Source organism: Canis lupus, chromosome 14 (assembly GCF_003254725.2).
Source record: "Canis lupus dingo isolate Sandy chromosome 14, ASM325472v2, whole genome shotgun sequence".
NCBI classification, from domain to species: Eukaryota; Metazoa; Chordata; class Mammalia; order Carnivora; family Canidae; genus Canis; species Canis lupus.
This window is the reverse complement of record NC_064256.1, coordinates 31,338,755-31,362,305: the sequence shown is the minus strand read 5'-3', so window position 1 is coordinate 31,362,305 and position 23,551 is coordinate 31,338,755. Positions and strand designations below refer to the sequence as shown.

The 23,551-nt window shown below is 35.7% G+C and overlaps 1 long non-coding RNA gene across 2 annotated transcripts; it reads left to right on the top strand.

The window, feature by feature from the left end:
• The first annotated feature begins 636 nt into the window (after positions 1–636).
• LOC118350623 (uncharacterized) lies at positions 637–20,944 on the top strand. Of its 2 annotated transcripts, XR_004804789.2 has the most exons (4): positions 637–746; positions 11,114–11,210; positions 12,519–12,580; positions 20,620–20,944. It is a non-coding gene; the product is annotated as an uncharacterized LOC118350623 (long non-coding RNA). The 2 variants fall into 2 exon arrangements; XR_004804788.2 differs by lacking the exon at positions 12,519–12,580.
• The last annotated feature ends 2,607 nt before the right edge of the window (positions 20,945–23,551 follow it).

The following is a 23,551-nucleotide window of genomic DNA, read 5'->3' as shown; positions in this document are numbered from 1 at the left end:
ACATTTCAATGTCTACCTCCAAATTCTTTTTTCTCCACCTTACTAGAACCTGAATAGCCAGAAATAGCAAGAAATTGATTCAGAAATAGAGAAAGCAGAGAGTTTGTCTCAGCAGACAATCAGGCAGAGAACACATTCACAGAAGTCATTTAAATTGATCATGATACCAGATTTGAGAAAATGCAAATACATACATTTTGAGAGGCAGGACGTTATGAGTTCTTATAAAACCTGAGTGAAAAAAAATAACCATGATCTGAATATTAATAGGCATGCTTCTACAAATAACACAGGGAAAAAATCACCAGGGAATTTTATTCTCTCCTATTTCCTTACTATTTTTGCTATAATGCTACCTTCTCACTCTGGCCCTCTCTAATGACTCTGTGTACAACCCACTTAGCATGCCTTATCCCCTTATTGATTTAGTTTCTTCACGGTTACTCATCACCTTTGCTATAGGCCAAATGCCCCCTCAAATTGTCCATCTTGAAACCCTGCCCCCTGATATAATGGTATTATGAGATAAGGCCTCTGAGAAATAATTAAGATTAGATGAGGTCATGAGGGTAGATCCCTTACACATAGTGTTGGTGCCCTTATAAGAGTCAGGAGAGAGCTTGCTTCCTCTCTGCCCTAGGACATATAAAGATACAAGAAGTTGGCAGTCTGTCACCTGAAAGAGGGCTCTCACTGGAATCCAATCATGCTGATACCTTGTACTTGAACTTCCAGCTTCCAAAACTGTAAGAAACAAATTTCTATTGATTATAATAAACTCAGTGTATGGTACTTTTTTATAGCAGCTTGTGCTAAGACAACTTTCTTACACATTTAAGTTACTAAATCATTGTGTTTAATGTCTAGTTTCCCCTACTTGAATGTTAGCTTCATTGCATTGAGATTTTAAATGTTTTTTTCAAAGCTATATCCCCAGCACTTAGAACAATTCCTAGTGCCTAGGAGGCCCTCATGAATGAATATCTGATGAATGAAGGAACAAGTCCAGAAGGGTGTCAGATACAGTCTTGTTTAAGTCAGTAGCTAAAGAATATTATCAAAACACAGGTCTCTTCCATCTCTCTGGTGTGCCATCCTCAATATTGGCTTACTCCCAAAGTAAAAATGTCTTTCCCTTGGTTTTCTATTATCAAAAATTATAACAATATTTTCATGAACTCCCATAATGCTCCTCAGTGGTTTAGAGGAGATAATAAGTGGCCCCTTTTAAAAGCAGGAAAATATTCACAGAAGGCTGTCAGCAGATATCCTCATCGCTCACAGAGCAAACTTGATGACTTTAATGAGTGTTAAGGAAAAAGCAACTATTTCAAATATTTCTTTAAATATTAGAGAACCAGAATTTCTCCCTAAAATGGAGAAAAGGATCACGTTCTCAAGGGGTTAGTATTTGAATCAATGTGGTATTCCACTGGCAAAGAAGAAATTTTGAAAGGGTAGACAGCAGGTGAGCAAATAACTATGTGTGTCACATGGTCAGATCTGTGCTTCCATGCACTACTGATGTGAGTTTTCTTAGACTAAAGGTTTTAAAACAATTTCAAATAATACTGTCCTTAAAGATAAACAAAGAGAAAGGGAAAATAGACCTACATTCAAATAAAGTGAACAGGATCACTTCATGTGTATGCTGATTAAGGAACATCATTCAGCAACTAAAAGTGAACAAGGTGAGTTTTTATATCTACATCCATCTCTCTGGATGCTTTTGGAAAGAGTTTAAGTGGCAATGACCTAAATAAATCCATTTGTGAACTAAATCTATTCCAAGAATGTCCACTTAAATTTCAAAATGTGTGTAATATGTTCATGTTACAAAGATGAGTTGCCTTTTTACTTACATAAACTGTCCATTTTTGTTGGCTTTTCAAGAGTTCGAGTGGCCAAGATAAATTTTAAAAAATTAGTACTCTTATGGATGTGAAAAGTGATGTGTTGAAATATTTTATTGGTTTAAACTCAGTTGGGTAATCTTCTAGCTTTTTTTTAGTTGATAGCAGATGTGAAAATGAGGTTTATAAAAATGTCTTCTAGAAAATAAAACAGCACAATGAAATATTTGCTCAAATACACAAGTAAGAAATTGAATTTGGATTTTAAAAGGCTGAATTTTAAAGAAACTATTAACGTTAAATAATGCAGCTTAGTTGTAAAACTTTCAGTACCTAGTGATGATTATTTACTTCCTTAACCTTCTTCTGTTAATTGATTTCTATATATTTTACCTTACTATTGACCTCTACAAAAGAAGAAAAGTAGTTGCCACAAAAATGATAAAATGAAATTAGATCATTATGCCAAATGTAATATTTCTGATTTAATTCCCATAATGGCTAGAATGAAAGTGATTGATGGCTATGAATTTAAATTTTTAACTTCCATAGATAATTGAAAATTATGTCAAAGTTCTCTTTTAAGGAAATATTGAGTGCTCTCTCAGTCAAGAGTCAAGGCTCTCTCAGTAGCCTTTATATGCTTCTGACTAGAGTCTATAAGTGAAAGAAATTGCATGGAAACACACAATTAGGATTTTATTTGGAGTACTTAGATATTCACTCCTTTTACAATGATGTCTTCCTTTCTTTAGAAGCACCTTCAGACTGTTCCATGATGCCTCTTGAGTGCTATGTCTCTTGTCTATTTGCCTTTTCCCATGGCATCTATCACCTATATAATTTACTGATTTATCCTATTTATTTACTAAAAGCTGCAGTTAGATAGGTGATTTCTCTTTGTTAGGAAGCTATAGATATACCACAAATTTAGCAAACAAAACAATTAAGTGGTAATTAAGAATATTTCCAACATATCAATATAAATATAATTAATATAAAATAAGGAATATTTCCAACATATTAAATTAGCTAGTTTTTTGCAATACAAAGCCAGTAACATTTGTGTTTTATCAGCACTGTGATTTATGTAACAGGCTCCTCAAATAAATCAGATAGTAACAAATTTCTACATGGTATACTGTGTCCTGAGGATTTCCTGCTTGAAACATAGAGTACTTTTCTATTCATTGACTTACATACTGAGGAAATAAGATAAAGGCATATAAGTTAACAAAATATGTAGAAGGCCAAGATTTGAGGACTTTCTTGGGCAAGGAAAATGTGATAGTTGTGTTTTCACAGATGTGCTGACATCACCCCCTAGAACAGAGGAGTCCAGCCTATAGTCAAATTAAAATCTATCTCTGTGTGGGAAACTATCAAACAGCCTCTCCAAAAAGAGTAGTCCTCATTTGTGGCCATAATAACAATCATTAATTGTATACAGGTTTATGTTTGATGTAACTGAAAGATAAAAATCATAAGCTTTCTACCCATGATACAGGATAAATTGCCCTATTACACAAAGGGACATCACAGTCAAAAGCCTGAATCTAGAGATAACATAAAGTATTATTTCTCACAGAGAAAAGTTATTGCAGTAAGGAATGTACAAATCATGAGAACCTTAGAAAAGAATCCACTGGCCTCTTGACTGAGAGCTCAAAGAAAAGTAAAAAATGTGTCACTTTGGCACTTTTTAGTAAAATACATAGAGGCATTGAATGCAGGGACATCCTTAATGCCTTAATGCATGGACTTCACTGATAGTGTCAGGATTGGAGTGTCTATTCAACAGAATCTGAAAGCACATAATGCATTCACGCTTACACTTTTGGCTATACACTTCTATAAGTATAATAGAATTGTCTAGTACTTGCTTGCATTTAGCTATTCTGTTTAAGAAACCATCTAATTCATATCTATTTTTTCAAATACCTGTTATTTACAAATTTATTTACAAGTTATTTACAAGTATATATTACAAGTCTATTTACAAATGATAATTTTATCTGATTTATATTACTTCTATAGCAAAACACTTAAGATTGTAACATGTTTTCTGGGATATTAATTTCTAACTTTATAGAGAAACTCTCTATAACAAAGAAGAAAAAAAAAAGAGAAAGAGGAAGTAATTTTTAAAAGCTCTGTCTGGGCAGCCCAGGTATCTCAGCAGTTTAGCGCTGCCTTCAGCCCAGGGCTTGATCCTGGAGACCTGGGATCTTGTCCCACATCGGGCTCCCTGCATTGAGCCTGCTTCTCCCTCTGCTTGTGTCTCTGCCTCTCTCTCTCTCTCTCATGAATAAATAAATAAAATCTTAAAAAAAAAAAAAAGCTCTGTCTGCTGTGTGATATTTAGATGGGTTTTACTTTAAAAAAAAACACACTTTAATTTTGTCTCTAGGTAACTTCATTTCAGCCTTGAATACAAAAGGGTCCATATGTTTGGGGAGCCAACCATCAAGTAAATTTACCACACTTGGTCATACTGCATTCAGTCATTGAAAATGAAATAGAATTATCTTATGACAGATGGATAAGAATTGTTTTTTGTTTTTGTTTTTTTTATTCAGCTCACCATATAGAGCTTATAGAACTTTGGTACTCAAAATCATGAATTCATGCTAATATCTGAAATATAAGCATGCAACACCACCCTCAGAAAGTACAGCTCCTTATAAGTGTCCCTGGTAAAAATTTAAAAAATGGAAGAGTCAAACATATATATTATGATGTAAAACAAACAAAAGTGATACCATTTGTGGGCGAGCTGTGAAACAATCTCTCCATATAAAGTGACAATGACAATAGTCTTTGAAATGACTCTTGCAACAAGAGAAGGTACTAAGATCTCAGTTCTAATACATATTAGAATGTCACTGGAGATATTCAAGAATATTCTAGATAACTACTCAGCAGATATTTAAAAAAACTTATTCAAACATATTGAATAGGGCAGCCCCAGTGGTGCAGCGGTTCAGCGCCACCTGCAGCCTGGGGTGTGATCCTGGAAACCTGGGATCAAGTCCCACGTCGGGCTCCCTGCGTGGAGCTTGCTTCTCCCTCTGCCTGTGTCTCTGCCTCTCTCTCTCTCTCTCTCTCTGAATAAATAAATAAATAAGAACCTTAATAAAATAAAATTTAAAAAACATATTGAATAGCTGGATGTAGGGAATAAATGAACTTCAAAGTTTCTTTTTTTTTTTTCAAAGTTTCTATCTCTTGAGATACTATCATTTCATGACCATTCAATTTACCGATAATCTCTAATAATTACCACCTAAATTTGAATATACTGTTTTCTTCCAAGCAAATTTGTAAAACAAAACAGCAAAATCGAGGCAACTGAATACATAAGGTCCTAGTCTGTGAAAAATAAGCATGTGTATCTTTATCTCTTTGATGACTGTTGAGTTCCGCCAAGCCAGCTTCTGTTTCTGAATTTCCTCTGTGATGTTTTGGTCACAGAGTCAGTTGGTGACTCATCTCCTCATTCTTCTTGAAAAAGCAAAAGTGGTTTGTTGTGTACCATAAATTTTTCTTCTCTATTTTCTATAGGCCTTTTTATTTTAAACATACTAAGCTTTCATTTAATTAAAAAGTGATTTCTTAACCTGATCAAGAATATCAGGTCTCTTGTTCTTCAAAAATTCTCCCTAATAACCTGTGGATTTTTAATTTTTTTTTTTTTTTTGGACATGACTTGCTGAAGAGATTCTGAACATTTTTCTGGGGTCTTTTTATAATATATTTGAGAAATTCATGGAATATTAGAACTAGACAGCAGAATTCAGCTCAAATACCACACACATGAAGAACTCAATACCTAGAAAATTTAAGTGGCTTAGTTAAGCCAGTATCTAGCACAGGAACAGCTAGAACTCAGACTTCCTTATACCTCATATATACTCTTTGCAGGTCAGAGTATTGCCATGATACAATGCCAGTTGAACTTTTCAGAAGTAAGTACTTGAGGGGTGCCTGAGTGGGTCAGTCAGTTAAGCATCTGCCTTCCACTCAGGTCATGATCCTGGGATCCTGGGATTGAGCCCCGCATTGGGCTTCCCACTGAGCAAGGAGCCTGCTTCTCCCTCCCCCTCACTTTATGCCTCCCTGTGCTCGTGCTCACTTTCTCTCTCTCTCAAATAAATAATTTTTTAAAGTACTTGAATAGGGTATTCCCCTAGATCTATCATCTATAATTTTTTTATTAAATACCAAATATAGAGTTATTATTATTGTAAACAAATAATTGGTATCTTGTATGTGCAAATCATTGCAAGAGGGCTTAAGGATCTAAAATAAAATACTGTTTGAGTCCCTGTAAAGTAGGTGCCTAATACTTCAAGATAACCATTGAAGTGGGCATCCCGGGTTGCCTAGTGGTTTAGTGCCGCCTTCAGCCCAGGGCCTGATCCTGGAGACCTGGGATCAAGTCCCATATCAGGCTCCCTACATGGAGCCTGTTTCTCCCTCTGCCTGTGTCTCTGCCTCTCTCTCTCTCTGTATGTCTCATGAATAAACAAATAAAATCTTAAAAAAAAAATAAGATAGCCATTGAAGCAATGTCATCATGCAATGCCTAATTGACTTATGCCTTTAATGACTCTTCATATTCAGAAGAGAAAAAAAACTCACAAAGTAGGGAGATCAAAATGAATTCCATGGAGAAATAGGACTTGAAATAGGTATAGGATTTTTTTCTTACTGTGAAATAGAATGCAGAAACATAAAAATGCACAGTTAAAAATTATAAAACAAATACCATGTAAACATCATCCTACCCATCTCAGAATTAACTTCTGTTTATTCCTTCAGCCCTTAGAGGAAACTTCTTTATTAAATATGATGGTAACCATATCCTTGCTTTGTTTTATAGTTTTGTTATTTAAGTATGAATCCCTAAACATTATAGTTTAGTTTTGCCTATTTTTGAATTTCATAAAATTGGAAACTGGCAGTATACATTCTTCTAAATCTGACTTCATTTGCTCAACATTGTGGTTTTAATATTCACTCTTGAGATCTATGGAACTTCCTCATTTACTTTCAGTGCTGTATTACATTGTATGATTATTAGTTAATCCATTCTTTCTTTGATGTGCTTTTGAGTGGTTTCCAGATTTCTGGCTTTTATGAACAATGCTACTTTGAACATTTTTGTGTTTGAATCCTGGCCCATATAATCACACTTAAGTATTTAATTGCTAGGTCATCATTTATGTGCATGGTTAACCTTACAAGATAATGCCAATTTTCTTTTTTTTTTTTTTTTTTTTTAGCAAGTAGCTCTAATAATGTTCTTTCTTACCTGCTGGGTAAACTTTTCTATGGTTCTACCTCCTTTTTGATGTTCAGTATTGCCAGATTCTTTAATTTTAAACAATCTGGTGAGTATGTAATGGTTTCTCATTGTGGTTTTCGTTTGTATTTCCCTGACTGCTAATAAAATACTTTTTCATATATTTAAAGGGCATTTGGATTCTTTTCTTTGTGAAACAGTTGTTCGGATATTTTGTCTGTATTTGTTTGAGTTGCCCATCATTTTTTTCTTATTTATTTGTAGTTCTTTAATCAACTTAAATTAAACATGTTTTGGATATACATACTGCAGATATGTTTTCAGGACCTATGGATTGCCTTTTCACTCCCTTAATGCAGTCTTTTGATAATGAGATGGTCTTAATTTTAATGTAGTCTTTTTACCAATCATTTCTATTCTGGTTAAAGTTTTTGGAAACATAGATTTCTATAGCCTGCAATGAAGGCATTCAGCTTGGTTAAATGGCATAGACACAATCAGGGAACTAGGAAAGCTCAAGTTATGCTTCCATAGAAAAATAGTGGAAGAAAAATCTGGGACAGGTCCTAAAGTCAAGTTAAAATATCTTAACCCTATATTCTTTGGCTATAGGAGTACTATGGACAAGTTCTAAACTGGGAAGATCTATGATCAAAGGATGCTTTCAAGAGATACACCCTAGAATACTAGAGTCCTAATTAGGAGGAAGAAACATCTGAGACAGGAAAACCAGCACATAGGGTTAGAAAAAGGCAGAAGATGCAGAGGCTGCTGGGATGGAACTGTTAAAGGCTTATTAAATAAGACAAGGCAATTGGAACTTAAATGTTTTAAGTTATTTAAACTTAACAGCAGAATTATTTGATCTATAACTATGAGGTCTGGAAACTTGGGCTCTACTACATTAGGCGATATTTAGTCTAGGTAGACATAGGAAAGAAAGAAAAACATAAGCAAACACACAAAGGCATAAACAAATGAAATCACATGTAAAGAAGACAGATGGCATCAAGTCCAATAGCAAAGCAGATTAGATAGCTCCAGTGAAGCTAAAAATGGAGAGAATCCAAGATTTTAAAAAGATAAAGTTATGCTACAGTAAAAAAAGATTCTGAAATTCCAGTGGCTTAACACAACAAAAGTTTTCTTATTGCTCATATAAAATGTGCTGCAGGTGTTGGAGATAGCCCAGGGCAACCCTCTATGCAGTGACTCAGTGGTCTGATCTGCTTTGTACTTGCAGCCCTACCATCCTAACAAGAGGACTCTTCAATAATTCTCTCACCAGAAGAGAGTACTGGAGAGCCCCATCCTGACAATTAAACACTATTGCTCAAAAGTGACACAACCAATGGGTCTTGCTAACTAGAAGAGGACTAATAGTATCGTCCTCTGATGTGCACGAAGAGAAGAATTGTGGGTGAAAACTAGAGGAGAATTTAGATTACATGTGACAGACAAAAGGGAGCCATCCAGAACTTAGCAAGAAGAGTATGAAACCATGTGCAGCCACCATTCCACCAGCGGGCTGTTAAATGCCTCAGACACTAACATCTCCTCTTATTTAACCCTCAGAATAATCCTGTTGATGAGGCACCTGTGTGGCTTACCGGTTTAGCATCTGCCGTTGGCTCAGGTCTTGATCCCAGGGTCCTAGGATCAAGTCCCACATGAGACTCCCCACAAGGAGCCTGCCGTTCTCCCTCTGCCTATGTCTCTGCCTCTCTCTCTGTGTCTCTTAAGAATAAATAAATAAAATATTAAAAATATATATATCCTATTGATGTAGGAAAAGGTGTTATGGTTCGAAGCTGACAGCCAAGAAAGAATTATTGAGATGTCTTGGGTGAAAAAAAAAAAAAAAAAAAGGTGGTTTTATTAAAGCACTGAGACAGGATCTGTGAGCAAAAATTGCTGCACTAGAGTCATGAGGAGTGGCCCATTATAGACTTTCAAGTTGGGAGGGGGTTAAGGATAGCCTAATCCTCCCAGGTATTTTGGAAACAAGTTTTCCAGGATCCTGATGGGGCTAGCTATTGTTAGGAAAGGTCATCTGTTACTGTTTAGTAAAAACTCAGTCATGAGACCCTTCAGATATGTATCATTGGGTCATTTGCTTGGGGAATGATTGCCAACATGTATCTTGGGGGGTGGGGGGGTGGGGGTTGGAGGGTAGAGATAAAGAAAGTTCCAAAGGAATTTTTGTATGTTAACTTAGACTTACAGGATCCTGGAGGTTGGGCCAAGATTGCCTTTTGCCCTTAGCAACGTGTCAACATTGAGGCAGGTGAGTCTCTAGAGGAAGATTGTTCTGCCTGTTTCAGAATTTGTCAGTGGGCTGTAGATAGTAAAGAAATTTAACAATTTTTCTTCTGCCTTTGTTTCCCACATCACTATGACTGAAACATTAGATCTTAACAAATAAAGGATCAGAAAAGTTGGGGGATATACCTAAGAGATCCCATGGCTAGTAAATGGAAGAACTAAGATTTCACTGGTCTTTCCAATCCTAAGTCTGTATTCTTTCAATAGCAGTATCCTATTACTTCCAAAAACATAAAGATTCAGTGGTAGGAGCATCAGGAAGGATAAAGGATATTTCAGGGAAGGCTGTGGAAGTTCTCTGCATGTGATGTGCTAAAGCTTTAGTAAAATTATGAAGAGCAGACAAAGAATGCTCACATATATGATTATTTATGGAAAACAATTTTTAAGAAAGATTTAGTATCTAAATCAATAGGAAAGGAAAGAGCAATGAAGAAATAGTGATAATATAAAGATTGTTTCTACTTGCTAGCCAATCTTGTTGGTACAGGGATGGCACACTATAAAAAGAAATGGAGGCTAGAAAAAAAAATACATGTTTGTAGAAAAAAATCATAAATTTGGTTTCAGATATTTGAGGGAAATAAAACATTTAAGTAATAAATATCTAAGGATATGAATCTGGATTTTTGGAGATAGATAGTGAAGCCGTTAATTTTAGCTTTTCTTTTTAACAGTATCTACATAAATAATCTTTTTAACAGACATTGTGACAATTTATAAAAATCACTGTAATTACATGCTTATTAAGTAGTTCCTAATTTTGCCAAAATATTCCTTGGGGGGGAAAATACTTTCCTAAGATCTTGAAATGAATCCTATCAATTCTCAATCTCTCCTAGAAAGGCTTCTATAGCTCCCATTATCTACAGAATAAAATCCAAACTTTTTAATATGGCATTTAACCTTCTAAAATCTAGTCATCCTACCTTGCCTTTGTGCACATCACTGCCCTATAAAAACCTGAGCTGGTCACACTGCCTTTCTCTCAGGTTGAATGTGCCATGCAGTAGATGAATGGGTAATCTGAGATTCTTTATTTTTCTCAAAATGATAAAACACAAATTTAGTTATAGTACTAGTTATTTAAGTATTTTGATTTTATCTTCATGGCTATAAACTATTGGCTATAAATGATAAATAGCATATAAGTATTTACAATCAGACAAATCCAGATTTACTGTATGTGAAGACACAGCTTTTAGGTAATGGTGACTCATTCAAACAGAACATTTGCTTATACATGTCAATGGGCATCACCCTTCTCTTCCCCCAGCTCAAAAGCAGAGAGTCAATTACTTTATTATCAGTTAAAACTTTTAATCAGAAGTTTTGGTCAACTGGAAGGTGTTCTGTTATGTGGGAAAACTATGGACTGTTTTACTCAAGACCATATATTTCTTCTATCTGTGCTTATTCTAAAAGCCAATTTTTCAATTTCTTGTAGGCATATGTATGAACCCTTTTGAATCAGCATGCACAGTGATAGGAGTTTTGGACATTTATTTCTTTGCTGTTGAATGATAGAAAGAGTGCCCTCTTTGCCTAAGAATATATTTGGTTCTATAACTGACAGTGAAGTTGAAGGATAAGTGAACAGTTCTCTCTTTTTTGTTAATTTTTCTAGAATATGAATCACTCAGTACTAATGTGTGATCTGCTGAAAGTGGTCATCTTCAGGCGATAATATTTGCTCCTGGGGTTGTACTTATCTGTTTTCTAAGGTAAGTCAACTTGCTAAACTTCCATTCTTTCATTTTAAATATTCACAAAGCCATACTCTTGGATGTCTGATAGAACTTTTAAACTCCACTTAATAGTCACTTAATTTCTGATGTTTTGTCTGAGACCTGCTCCAACTTGCCTAAAGAGTGACAACTCCATCTTTCAGTTGCTCAGGCCAAAAACCTTATGGTTGCCCTGACTCTTGGTTTTCATCAGAGTTTCACATCCAGTCTATCAGGAAATTCTGTGGCCTTTACCTTCAAAATAGGCCCACAATTTGAGCATTCTTAGATCTGGGTCGTTTTTTGGCTCTTACGTGGTCTTGCTTCTATCCTGCTTCCCTCACAGTCTGCTCTGAAATCCATAGCCAGAGTGACCCTTGCCACTCTATAAAACCTAAGTAAGATCTGTTATGCCTCACTCCCTGCGGTGACTCTCCATTTTACTCAAAGCAAAGCCCAAGAACCAAATCATGACCTACACAACTGACCTTTGATTTCCTCTCTCACCACTGTCTCCTCCTTTCTTCCCTTCAGTCACTTTGTTCTGGCTACATGCACCTCCTGGCTATCTGCTGAACATTCTAGGCACAGTATTCCTCAGGACCATTATACTCATTACTCCCTCTGCCTGGAATGTTCTTCCTCTAAATGAATGTATGACTTATGAGGGTGACATTAAGTATATGCAACTACAAATGTTTCATTAACTATGAAGTAACAAATAAAGATTATTATTATTATTTTCATAATAAATATCTATTGGCACTATTCCTAATTTCTTTAGAATGCATTTAATTTAACTGTATATTGGAATCTAACTAAAATAGCACTTATAATAAATAAATAGCTTTAATTATAACACTGGTGAAAGCACAGTCTTTGGGATATTTATCATTTAGATATGTGCTATTACTCTCGATAAGACAATTGCCATTTCTTTAGTATTCACTATAAGCCAGGCCTTGGATTTAAGGTGCATTATCTGATTTAATCCTCACCTCAATGCTGTGAGATAGGAAATATTGTTTCCCAATGTAACATCTGAGGAAAGATTAAGTAACATACTTAAAGCCATGGTCAGGAAATATGCTGGTACTTACATCTAGGACTGACTCCAAAGACTTACATAGTCCTCCTTACAGCTCACATCAGAAATAAAAAAAGCATTACTGTGCATTTGAACACATTTATCTGATTTATAATGCTCTTGAAAGTACTTGAACTATTTTGGATGCCAAAGCAGTTTAAAGATGGGACAAAATGATTTCACACTAAAAATGCAATGGTTACCCTGTTTCCATTTAGCAGTCAAGCAAACATGGAACATTCCTGATGCATAGTACAACATCTAAAAACAAAGAGCCAAGGTAAGTTAAAAGTGCAATAGTGTAAAAGACGGAAACATCAAACATGTTTGAGAAGATCAGAAAGAGTTCATTTAAGGGTAAAGAATTCTAAAATGTTATAAACAAAACAAAACAAAACAAAACACAAAAGGGCCAGGTACTTCTTTTTTATTGTAAGAAATGAGCTCTGATAAACTTGGCCCTGTGATGGCAAATCCAACATATGGACCAGCTAAGGGCAGATCCATGCTGAAATGTTTCTAGTTACCAAGCAAACAAATGGCCACATTACAGTTCAGCAGAAGAGCTTTCCTCCATCCTTTCCCTTTGCCTGGCATGTGAAAAGACAAGCAGTAGCTTTAAAGCCAAATGGGAGATAGAAATGTGTAGCAATGCCATCTGTGCTTTTCTATTTTTGGTCAAGAGGAGGCATATGCTGATTGAGAAGATACCAACAGATACAGCTGTAAATAGTTACTCTAATTAGCGTGTGTTAGGACCAAAGAATAGAAATTGTCATCTGGCTCAAGGGCTGAGACCCTTTCAGATGAGGAAATGAGTTGTAAGTCTATTACCTCTTGCTGGGAAATACTGTTGACCACGACCCAATAACAAACATATCTACCCAGTTGTTTGAAGGCTTTTAGGAGTCATTAACTGAAAATGTTTTTGTAATTGATACGCATCTGCAAACCATAAGGTAGCCAAGACATAATGGTTATAAAGAAAGAATGGTCAAGTGCCAAAATGAAAGAGTATACCTTAAGAATCTGGACATTATTAATATAATGCATCTCTTGTCCTTTGGATGGCCAGGGAAAATACACTTCTCTATTCACCAAATATATATGTAAGTCTTAGCTAAAGTGTTTTTCATTTTTAAAAAATCTCTAGTGATAACAGAATATAAAAATTAATTACAGGGTCCTGGGTGATTCAGTCAGTTGAGTGTCTGCCTTTGGCTGGGGTTGTGATCCGGGGGTCCTGGGATCAAGTCCTGCGTCTGGCTCTCTGTTGAGCAAGAAGCCTGCTTCTCCCTCTCCTTCTGTCCCTGCTCTACTCATGCTCCTCTCTCTCAAAAATAAATATTAAAAAAATTGCAATCGTGCTTGTTTTCCTCCACAAAGAGAAAAAAAAATGTTTATGCTGCTAGGGAAGAAAAAAAAAAAGACCAAAGGATTAAAGTATTTAAGAGTTCTTACATTTTGATGAAAAGATATTTAACCTCTCTTGGCCATCAGACCTGTGTTTTCTCTCTCTCTCTCTCTCTCTTTTTTAAGTATATCAAAGACTTATTTTGGAATCTGGGAAGAACTCTTTTTAAAAGGAGGAAAGTTCTGTCTAGATGCCACAGGCACAGGTGAAATCTTCTGCTCCTCTCTTTCACTTATTCAAGAAGTATTGAAGAAGGACCTACTATGCACTGGGTGTTATTCTAGTCACTGCGAATAAAACAATGAACCAGACAGACTCTGTTCTCAAGGGGCTAACATTTCAGTGGAGGGAGGAAAGCTCATAAATGAAAAAGATTTTATACCATGATTAGATACAATAAATAAGAGTAAAATAAGAAAATATTAAGATTATGTAAAAGGAGGAAGAACCTATATATTATTCAAGGTGGGCAGGATTTTCTGTACTAATAAACAACCTCAAAGTCTTAATAGTGTGGAAAAAATTCTTTTTCTTTCACAGTACACTTCTACTATGGTTCAGTGAGGGGCTCAGTTCCATGTCCTCTCTCAGGGATGCAGGATGAAGGAAGCTTACTTGACTGCCACCAATAACAGTGACAGGGGTAAGGACACATGTGGCAAATTATATCCCAGCTTCTAGAGGCTGGAGGTAGGGAAGTGCAATCCTACTGCATGCCTGGCAGAAGGAGAACTAGGAATATCAGTTAAAGGCAATAATGCTTATCACAGTCTATTTTAATTAGCCTTATGGAAGAATGCTTCTCTGAAGTAATGGTATTTAAATGAAGATCTAAATGATGAGAAGCGAGTCATAAGTAGATCAGCAAAGAGTAAGTGCAAAGTTTCAGGAGGAAACACATTTGGTGTGCTGAAGGAAAAGAGAACAAGGATGCTGAGGCTGGAGCACAGCTAATCAGCACAATTAAGATTGGAAGAGGGACGCCAGGTGGTTCAATCAGCTGAGCATCTGACTCTTGGTTTTGGCTCAGGTCATAATCTCAGGGTTATGAGATCAAGCCCCACATCAGGCTCCCTGCAGTGGGGAGTCTGCTTGAGATTGTCTCTTCCCTCTCTCTTTACCCCTCCCCTTGCTCATGCATGCTCTCTCTTTCTCTCTCAAATGATAAATAAATCCCCCACCCCCCAAAAAAAGGAAGACTGGAAGATTTTAAGGCTACAATCAGAGAGGCAAGTAGTGACCACATCACATAGAAGCTTATAGGTAATAACAGTAAATGTATAGTTATTTTATGTATAATGATAGACCATTTATAATTTGATAAAACTAAAACTAAAGAGATCAAACAAATTCTTGATCCACAAAAGGACACACGGTTATATACTCTTTGAACTCTTCATATTGTGGTACTACTATTTCTTTACTACAAATTAACCAAAGTCATTGTGCTACATGATAATAATGTATATTCTTCCCACATATGTCACTACTTAGACATTTTCTTGAGAAGATATTCTCAAACGCATGCAGAGATTTACTAATGTGCTGCTTGTCATTAGGTTGCCTCATAAGATGAGACACACTCAGGCCTTTTAAACTATGCCAATGAAATGTTTAATAACATGGGAAAATTTTACACTCTTTATAAGCCAAAGTAATTAACTCTACATTTATTTATCTCATTTAAAGAATATTTCATTTTATGAGAATACACACACATATCCTGTTTTGTCGTTTCAAATTGGTATAATATCCTAGAAAGCAATTTGTTATTCAAAGACATAAAAATATACATAATCTTTGCATGGATTAACTATGCTTCTGAGAATTTGTCTTAAGGAAGTAATTAAGGATTTGTTTGAAAATTAAACTGTTAGAACGTTCATTGAACTATTGCTTATAAAAACAAAAAGGCCAAGTAAGTAATGTCCAACAATGTGGTATTTCTGAAAATCAATCGTGTATATCCACAAGATAATTTTATAAAGCTAGCAACTATGATGGTGCAGAACTATACCTATTGATGTAGGGATTATTATATTATATTATATTATATTATATTATACTCTTTAAAAGTACATAAAAAAATCCTATAAGATACATAATCTATTTTCCAAAAATATTTATTTGCAAATATACAAAAATGTTTTAAAGATCATACAGCAAGATATTAACAATGGTTATTTCTGGGGTACTGAGATTTTGCATATTTTACACTCTTTTTTATTGTATTTCTTATTTTTTGTAAATAAGCATTTATTCTATAATAAGAATCTCTGTTTTTAAGGAAATAAACATCCAGCACGTTAATAAACATTGTGCATAAGAGCACAATTTTGTAACAGTATTTAAAAGTATGTTTGTTATAAATTTCTGGTACTAACAACACAGGTACTACACACACACACACATACATACCACACACAAACACAAGAATATACAAACATGTTTTATTTATTTATTTTTTAAAGATTTTATTTATTCATTCGTTAGACACACAGAGAGAGAGACAGACAGAGAGAGAGAGAGAGAGAGAGGCAGACACAGGCAGAGGGAGAAGCAGACTCCATGCAGGGAGCCCTGCGTGGGACTCGATCCGGGTCTCCAGGATTAGGCCCTGGGCTGAAGGCGGCGCTAAACCGCTGAGCCACCCAGGGATCCCCACAAACATGTTTTAAATAATTGTGCTAATAGTAGGAAAGATATTTCTTATTTTTTCTTATTTTTTAAGATTTTTTTATTTATTTATGCATGAGAGACAGAGAGAGAGAGAGAGAGAGAGAGAGAGGCAGAGACACAGGCAGAGGGAGAAGCAGGCTCCATGCAGGGAGCGCGACATGGGACTCGATCCCAGGACTCCAGGATCCATGCCCTTGGCTGAAGGCAAGCTCTAAGCCAGGCGTCCGAGAAAGATTTTTCTTTTGTTTTGCTATACTTTAAAATTTTCCTGTAGTAATCATATATTACTCTCATGATAAGAATTTTTTTAAACAATAAGTCTTACTTCTCTGCTACTCCCATTTACTACCATGATTTTCACTGAAAATCTTTTACACAATGCAAGATTTAATTCTCCCACAAGCTACAACTCTATTTTGACTGTCTATGCTTATAGGGATTAATTTCAATACAGATGCTTTATTTATCTTTAAAAGATAATCTAGCTTTCTCTCATCATTATGTAATCACCTTTTGGCAACTGTACTTAAGTCTGATACCACAATGAAATTCTCACAATTCATTGATTTGGTAAACTCTAACTAGAGCATAAAAAGGAATAAATCTTGAAAACGCATTTGTCAAACTTGAAACTATGAGTTGACATGCATTTGTTAGAAACCTATTATATGATGAGATCTGTGAGATAAACTTTGGTTCAGTTTTCCTAGAGTTTATATTCTCTAATTTGAAAAACAGTTATAGAAAACAAAGGATATCATTGTATCTTCGAATACTAGCTTAGAGTACTATCCAATATCTGTTCTATTTGAGGAGAAACTCCCTTTTTTTTCTATGAGTCTTGGCAGGAGGCAACGAGATCAGATCTCTCTCCTTAGACTCTGACAGGCAGCTATACTTGGATACTCATTGGATATTTTCACCCAAAACTTTGACATTGAACATCTGATGTATGTGTGTGCGTGCGTGTGTGTGTGTGTGTGTGTGAGAGAGAGAGAGGGAGACTGAGACAGAATGAGAGAGAGATTATGAGAGATTGAGAATTCACTAATGGTGATAGCATACAGTGTCCAGATACAACAGTGTCCAGCCATGATATTCTAACCCAACTGTCCTATAAGAGCCTGCCTATGAGTCCTACTGTCTAGTATCTTTTGCTTTTAACCTATGTATTTCAGCCTCGCTATCAAGATATGCTGATGATTCTGTGAGCTACCCAATATAGTTCCGCATAAATTAGCTAGAATCTGTTTCTGTTGATTGTAATCAACAACTTTAACTGATAGAACAGTATTAAATTATAGGCTCTTCAATGATACCAGTTAACATTTATTAAAGGCTTGATAGAATGTTTGGTTCTTTGCATTTACTATCATATTTAATCTTCCCCAGAAACCTATGAATAGATATTATTTGTATTTTGTCAAGGAAAATCTGAAGTTAAGATTGATTGTTTAACTTACCAAATATAGCTGACAACTGACGGAAATCGGATTTTAATCTAGGAAGTTCAACTTCAAAGACAAAGCACTTGACCACTACATACGAGCCACCTATCTTCTTATGTGGCTCAGGTCATCCACATTGGTGCCAATCTGAGAAGTGGGTCAAGGAGATCTCGGGTCAAGCACTAAGCAAAGATTCCATTCAGAGGAGAGAAAAATTTCTGAGGCGAGGTCCATGACATGTTCATGGGTCTTGGAGGCAGCCGGTGTCTATTAAAAAGAAGACTAACTTCATGCATAAAACCAGAGCTTGGAGAAATGTGAACAGCATGGTTCGAAAATGGTTGTCTTAATACAATGATAGAAAGCATCTGGAATGTGAAAATGGTATGAAAAAAAGGCCATTTAACTGACTAAAATCTAACTGAGCTCAAAATGTATAAAAGGTGCCATTTTTGGGTTTCGCATTACCATGACTTTGGCAGTAGTAAAAGACAACCAAAGTGCATGGGACTATTGGTCCTGATTATCATCATTGATAGACTTGCAAGTTCAGGGGAGGAGGGCAGGGGGTGGGGGTGACTGGGTGGCGGGCACTGAGGTGGGCACTTGACAGAATGAGCAATTCTGTATGTTGGCAAATTGAACACCAATAAAAAAAATTTATTATTAAAAAAAAAGACTTGCAAGTTCATAACATTACCTGTTCATCAAGTGAGGGCCAATCGACTAATGTTTATTACAGGCATAGAGCACAGAGAGCTAATAAATCCTTGGACCTCACCTACCCAGAAACCTCTGCCCACAAAGTCATTTAAAAGGGCTGGCTGGATGCCTTTAACAACTTTAAGCTTTGTTCTAATTATATTGCAGTTAATTGACTATTCCAGAGAATGTGTAGTTCATGGTCATTATTATCAATATTTACTGAAGTTTTCCCTCTGGACTTTCATTTTTTTTTTTCCCTCTGGACTTTCAAAGGAATAATGATGTACTCTCCAGAACACATTAAGAATAATCATTTTATTTTTTCTTCACATCTTATACACAGCTCTATCTAGATTTCTGTACTACTCCCTATTTTATATCCCTTTTAGAAAAGACATAATTATGGAAAACTATATGCAATTTAAAAAATGTCTTTATCACGTTGTAAGATGGCAATCTGTTCTATGTTTAATCATGTTCAAGGGAAAGCATCCACACAAAGGTCATAAACAAATGCCTAACAAGAAAAGGTTAGTTACGTAAGTAAGCAGAGCAGGCTTAAGGAGGAACTATGGCAAACGAGAGATTGCAAACCCAACAATAAAAAAAGGCAGTCATACACAGTTTTGGCTAATTGTTGTCATGTGGGAAGGTCAGCCTAGTTGTTACTAGTAATCTTCCGATTTTTCAAATGAAGCCAGAAATCCAGATTTTTATGTAAAATATTTGTTCTTTCAAAGATTAGCAGCTGATTAATAGTTTTTAATAATGTAATCTAAACAAAATATTGAGTTCTCTCTGAAAGTATACTATTAGTCATAAAGACATGCAATTGAGGAGGAGCACTAAACCGGAATATCAGGGAGGCAATATAAAATATTCGAGTAACTTTAAGTTTGGAGTCAAGTAGGTTTGTGTTTAAACTTCAGTCTTGACATTTAATTTCTATATTATCTCTGAGTTTGAGTATTCTCATCCATAGCACAAGCTTTGTACCGTCTGTGAAGATTAAGTACAAGAACATAAATATAAAATATCTATAATGTGTAATTTATAGAACATGATGAAAAGCTGTTTCTTGCTTCCTATGAGGAACAGATGAAAAATTTAAGAGTTAGAAATAGATGTAATTTGCCGTTAGCCCTCCTATAAAGTGACAATATTGGTGGGATTATGCATACTACTAATGATTTTTTTAAAAAAACTAATATCACTTAAGGACAGACTTTGAGTCTCCTCTCCTATCAAATGGCCTAAAAGGAGGCAATCTAGCATGCTATAAGAGCTCAGTTTTATGATCTCATCAGGCACCCAGGCTCTTTGCAGCCACCATTCTCCCACAGCTGGGGTATGACAGTTGTCCACAAAGTCCAAGACAGCAGCATCTGGATTCCAGAGAGGAGAGTCAGACAGAAGAGGGGCAAAAGGGGTACATTAGGGGACTCTTAAAGAAGGTTCCACAAAAGAGCCATAGGATAGTCAGCTTACATCTTATTGGCTGAAACCTAGCAAATGCCATTTTGCTGCAAGGAAGCCTGGGGTATGTAGTCTTTAGTTTGAATGGTCATATGCTAGGCTGAAATTTGTCACTATGGCCAAAGGAAAGATGAATTATTGTGGAGGGGAAACTGTAGTTTGTGCTTCAGAGATCCTTTTACCTAAGGAGGGTGAAGGTGTAACTTCACATCTTTCCATTCTTATCTTACAAGTTGTCCCCAATGCAAACAAACTGTTGTCTACTCCACATTTATGTTCTATTACCTTTCCTTCCTTTTGGAAGATGGGAATGGAAGGGACAACTGGACATGGGTGCCCATATTTGAATGCTTTCCCCAACTTGATTGTCCACATTCTGTTGTTTGTGGGAGTGCCTTATTACTTCTAGCAACATATTAAGATGTATAGTTAATGGAAAAAAGACTTCATTTTCTTTTAAAAATTACTTTTTGAATCAGCATCACTAGTTTTATCAGGTTTTATATGTTCTAAAATTCTCAAGTGGGTGAAAGAAATAGAAGCCTGGAGCACTGAGCATTTCTTTCCTCATAATTTACTGTTATTTCTCAATTATAGACTTTTAGATTAAGAAACTGTGGAAGGAGCCTCGGTGTCCAACGAAAGATGAATGGATAAAGAAGATGTGGTTTATGTATACAATGGAATATTACTCAGCTATTAGAAATGACAAATACCCACCATTTGCTTCAATGTGGATGGAACTGGAGGGTATTATGCTGAGTGAAGTAAGTCAGTCGGAGAAGGACAAACATTATATGTTCTCATTCATTTGGGGAATATAAATAATAGTGAAAGGGAATATAAGGGAAGGGGGAAGAAATGTGTGAGAAATATCAGAAAGGGAGACAGAACGTAAAGACTGCTAACTCTGGGAAACGAACTAGGGGTGTTGGAAGGGGAGGAGGGCGGGGGGTGGGAGTGAATGTGTGACGGGCACTGGGGGTTATTCTGTATGTTAGTAAATTGAACACCAATAAAAAAAAAAAAGAAACAAATCATCTGACACAACATAGGAATTCAATACATGTATGATGAACGACTGTGAAGAGGGGAGAAGGGAAATAAGAAGGAAAAAAAGAAAAATAGATGACAGAGAAAACAGAAAAGAAGAAAGACCTCTAGCAATAAAATACTCTCTTCTTTGACTCCCCTAAAATCCAAAGATCAGGAAACCTTCTCCATCATGAAGCAGGAATTCAGCAGCTAGTTATTGCTGAGCTCTTTCTCAGATGGAGCAAAAATCTACATTCATACACTTTGCACTTGCACGTGTCCTATGTGCCCTTTCCAGAACCAGAAGTTTAATTTCCACATCAGGATATATTCATTTTAGGCAAGTACTTTCTGACTAGAGCAAGGATTGCTTCATCAGTATGTATCTGCTTTTTAAGTGGTGATAATGTTTATGCATCTTACAAATAGAGACAGTAATGTGCACAAGTCGCTGAGCAAGGCTCAGAGGACAAAAATGGGTCACAGGAAAGCTCCTCACCTCCTTTGAACTCACGTAGTAGGTGAAGAGTTAGGTTACAAAAACATAGCAATAGGTTAGTGTATGCAAAGATCTAAAAAAGAAAGTAAACGCAAACAACATAATTTTGGTTAAGGGGCTCATAAGGTTGAAATTCTTCACTCCAACATCAGGTCAGTGTTTGTATCTTAATCGCTGTTCTCCAAACCTCTCATGCCTGCAAAATCAGGTCAGAGATTTCTATCATGCCCTCTTCAGCATGCACTCATATTGTCAGCGCAGGATGTAGGAAAGTGCATTTGGAGAAACTATTCCAGGAAGAGGCATGAATGTAATGTACACTCAGGCATTTGTTCTAACAAAAGAAGCCAACATTGGAAACTACGCTTTTTTTACATGCAGGATGGCTAAGAGTAAATCACAATGAAAGTGAACACATACCGTGATAGCAGAGCTATTTACTGCTTTGTCACTATAAGATATTAAAACAGAGTTGCTGTGACTTTCAACAGAGTAGCTAAGGCCAGAATTAATTTGAAAGTACCAATACACTTTTCTAATATGGAGAGTCAAAATGGAGTCAAATAATAAAAATAAACTAGGCTTTGAAATCTCTTTCCCGAAATGTTTCACATCTATAACATTATTTATTATTCTTTCTATATTCAGTAAATATTCATTTCTTTTGGTCAGCGCTCCCCACACATGTGCAATTTTTATTTTAAATAAACTTTTTGGAGTAATGCACTTTCTAGACATATAAATAAGATTGCAGGGAAAGAAAACAAAGTGTGCCTACCACTCCAGACAGGGGAATAAAAAAACAACTACATGACTAAATATTTTATATAGACAAACTTCACGCCATCAAAAGAAATCATTAGTGTCTGCCAGTAAATCCAAGGTTTGCAAAGAACCAAAATGTTGGCTCCTGTCATTCTGATGTCTTAAGAAAACAGAGCTCACTATCAGTTGAGGTGGAGATGTCTGACTGTGATTCTTTCATTTTTTACAAAAGAAATACCAAATCTGAATATTGTAAGAAACAATATTACACAAATTACAGAAACTATGTATCTGAATTTACAGAGAATCATCAAAAAGACTTTCTTCTTTCTCCCAACATTAACCACACTTTTTTCTTATCAAATATGTTTTTCTGACAACCACGTCTGTATATAATATACAGACACATAAACAGTCACTTATAATAGTCATGTATGTATAAAGAGTCATGTGATTAAAGCTTTCTCTCACCTGTACACACACAGAGAAAAGGAGCAAACATAGTACACACAATCTGTCCTCTCTTCTTCATGGTTAGAAGTAGCTATACTTCCTGAATTTTGTTTTTAAAATGCCAAATATGAGTGAAAACCCCAGAATGTGATTCTCGTCTCACTGCATAGGTCTTAATGGAATGACACAATACATCTAATATACTCTTTCTTCCTCCAAAACTGTACCTTTAAAATAAAATCCATAGTAAAAATGAGTGGCTCTTTTTGTGTTACAGTTCATTACACAAACTATTTGTCTATCCCAGCTGTCCACATTCTCCAAATTAATCTGCTTTGAGAAGCCCTTGAGAAACTCATATTGACTCAACCTCACAAAATTTTAGAGTTACTGTATCATTGCTTGTTTTGTTTTAACTTTGCTGGGCTGGTATAGAACAAAGGGCTGACTTCTGCTTTCTTCTCAATAAAATAATAATAAAAAAAAAATCAGTCAGGCATCATGTCATTTTGATGTGGACTAGGCAGTTACCCGTTTCTAATCATTAAATTACCTATCTACTCTGGCAGTTCCGTGTTTGTTTGTGGCTTCTCTCCACCCAGTGGTTCACCCTGGAGGGTACTCCCTCATTGGCAAACACATTTTACTTGATGAAACTTACTATATTTTCTGTGCAAAAAAAAAAAAAAAAAATCTATTTGAAACAGAGCCAGTATCTCATTCCAGGAAGAGAAAAAAAAAAAAAAAATATCAAGAGTTTCCATGGCAATCAGTTGA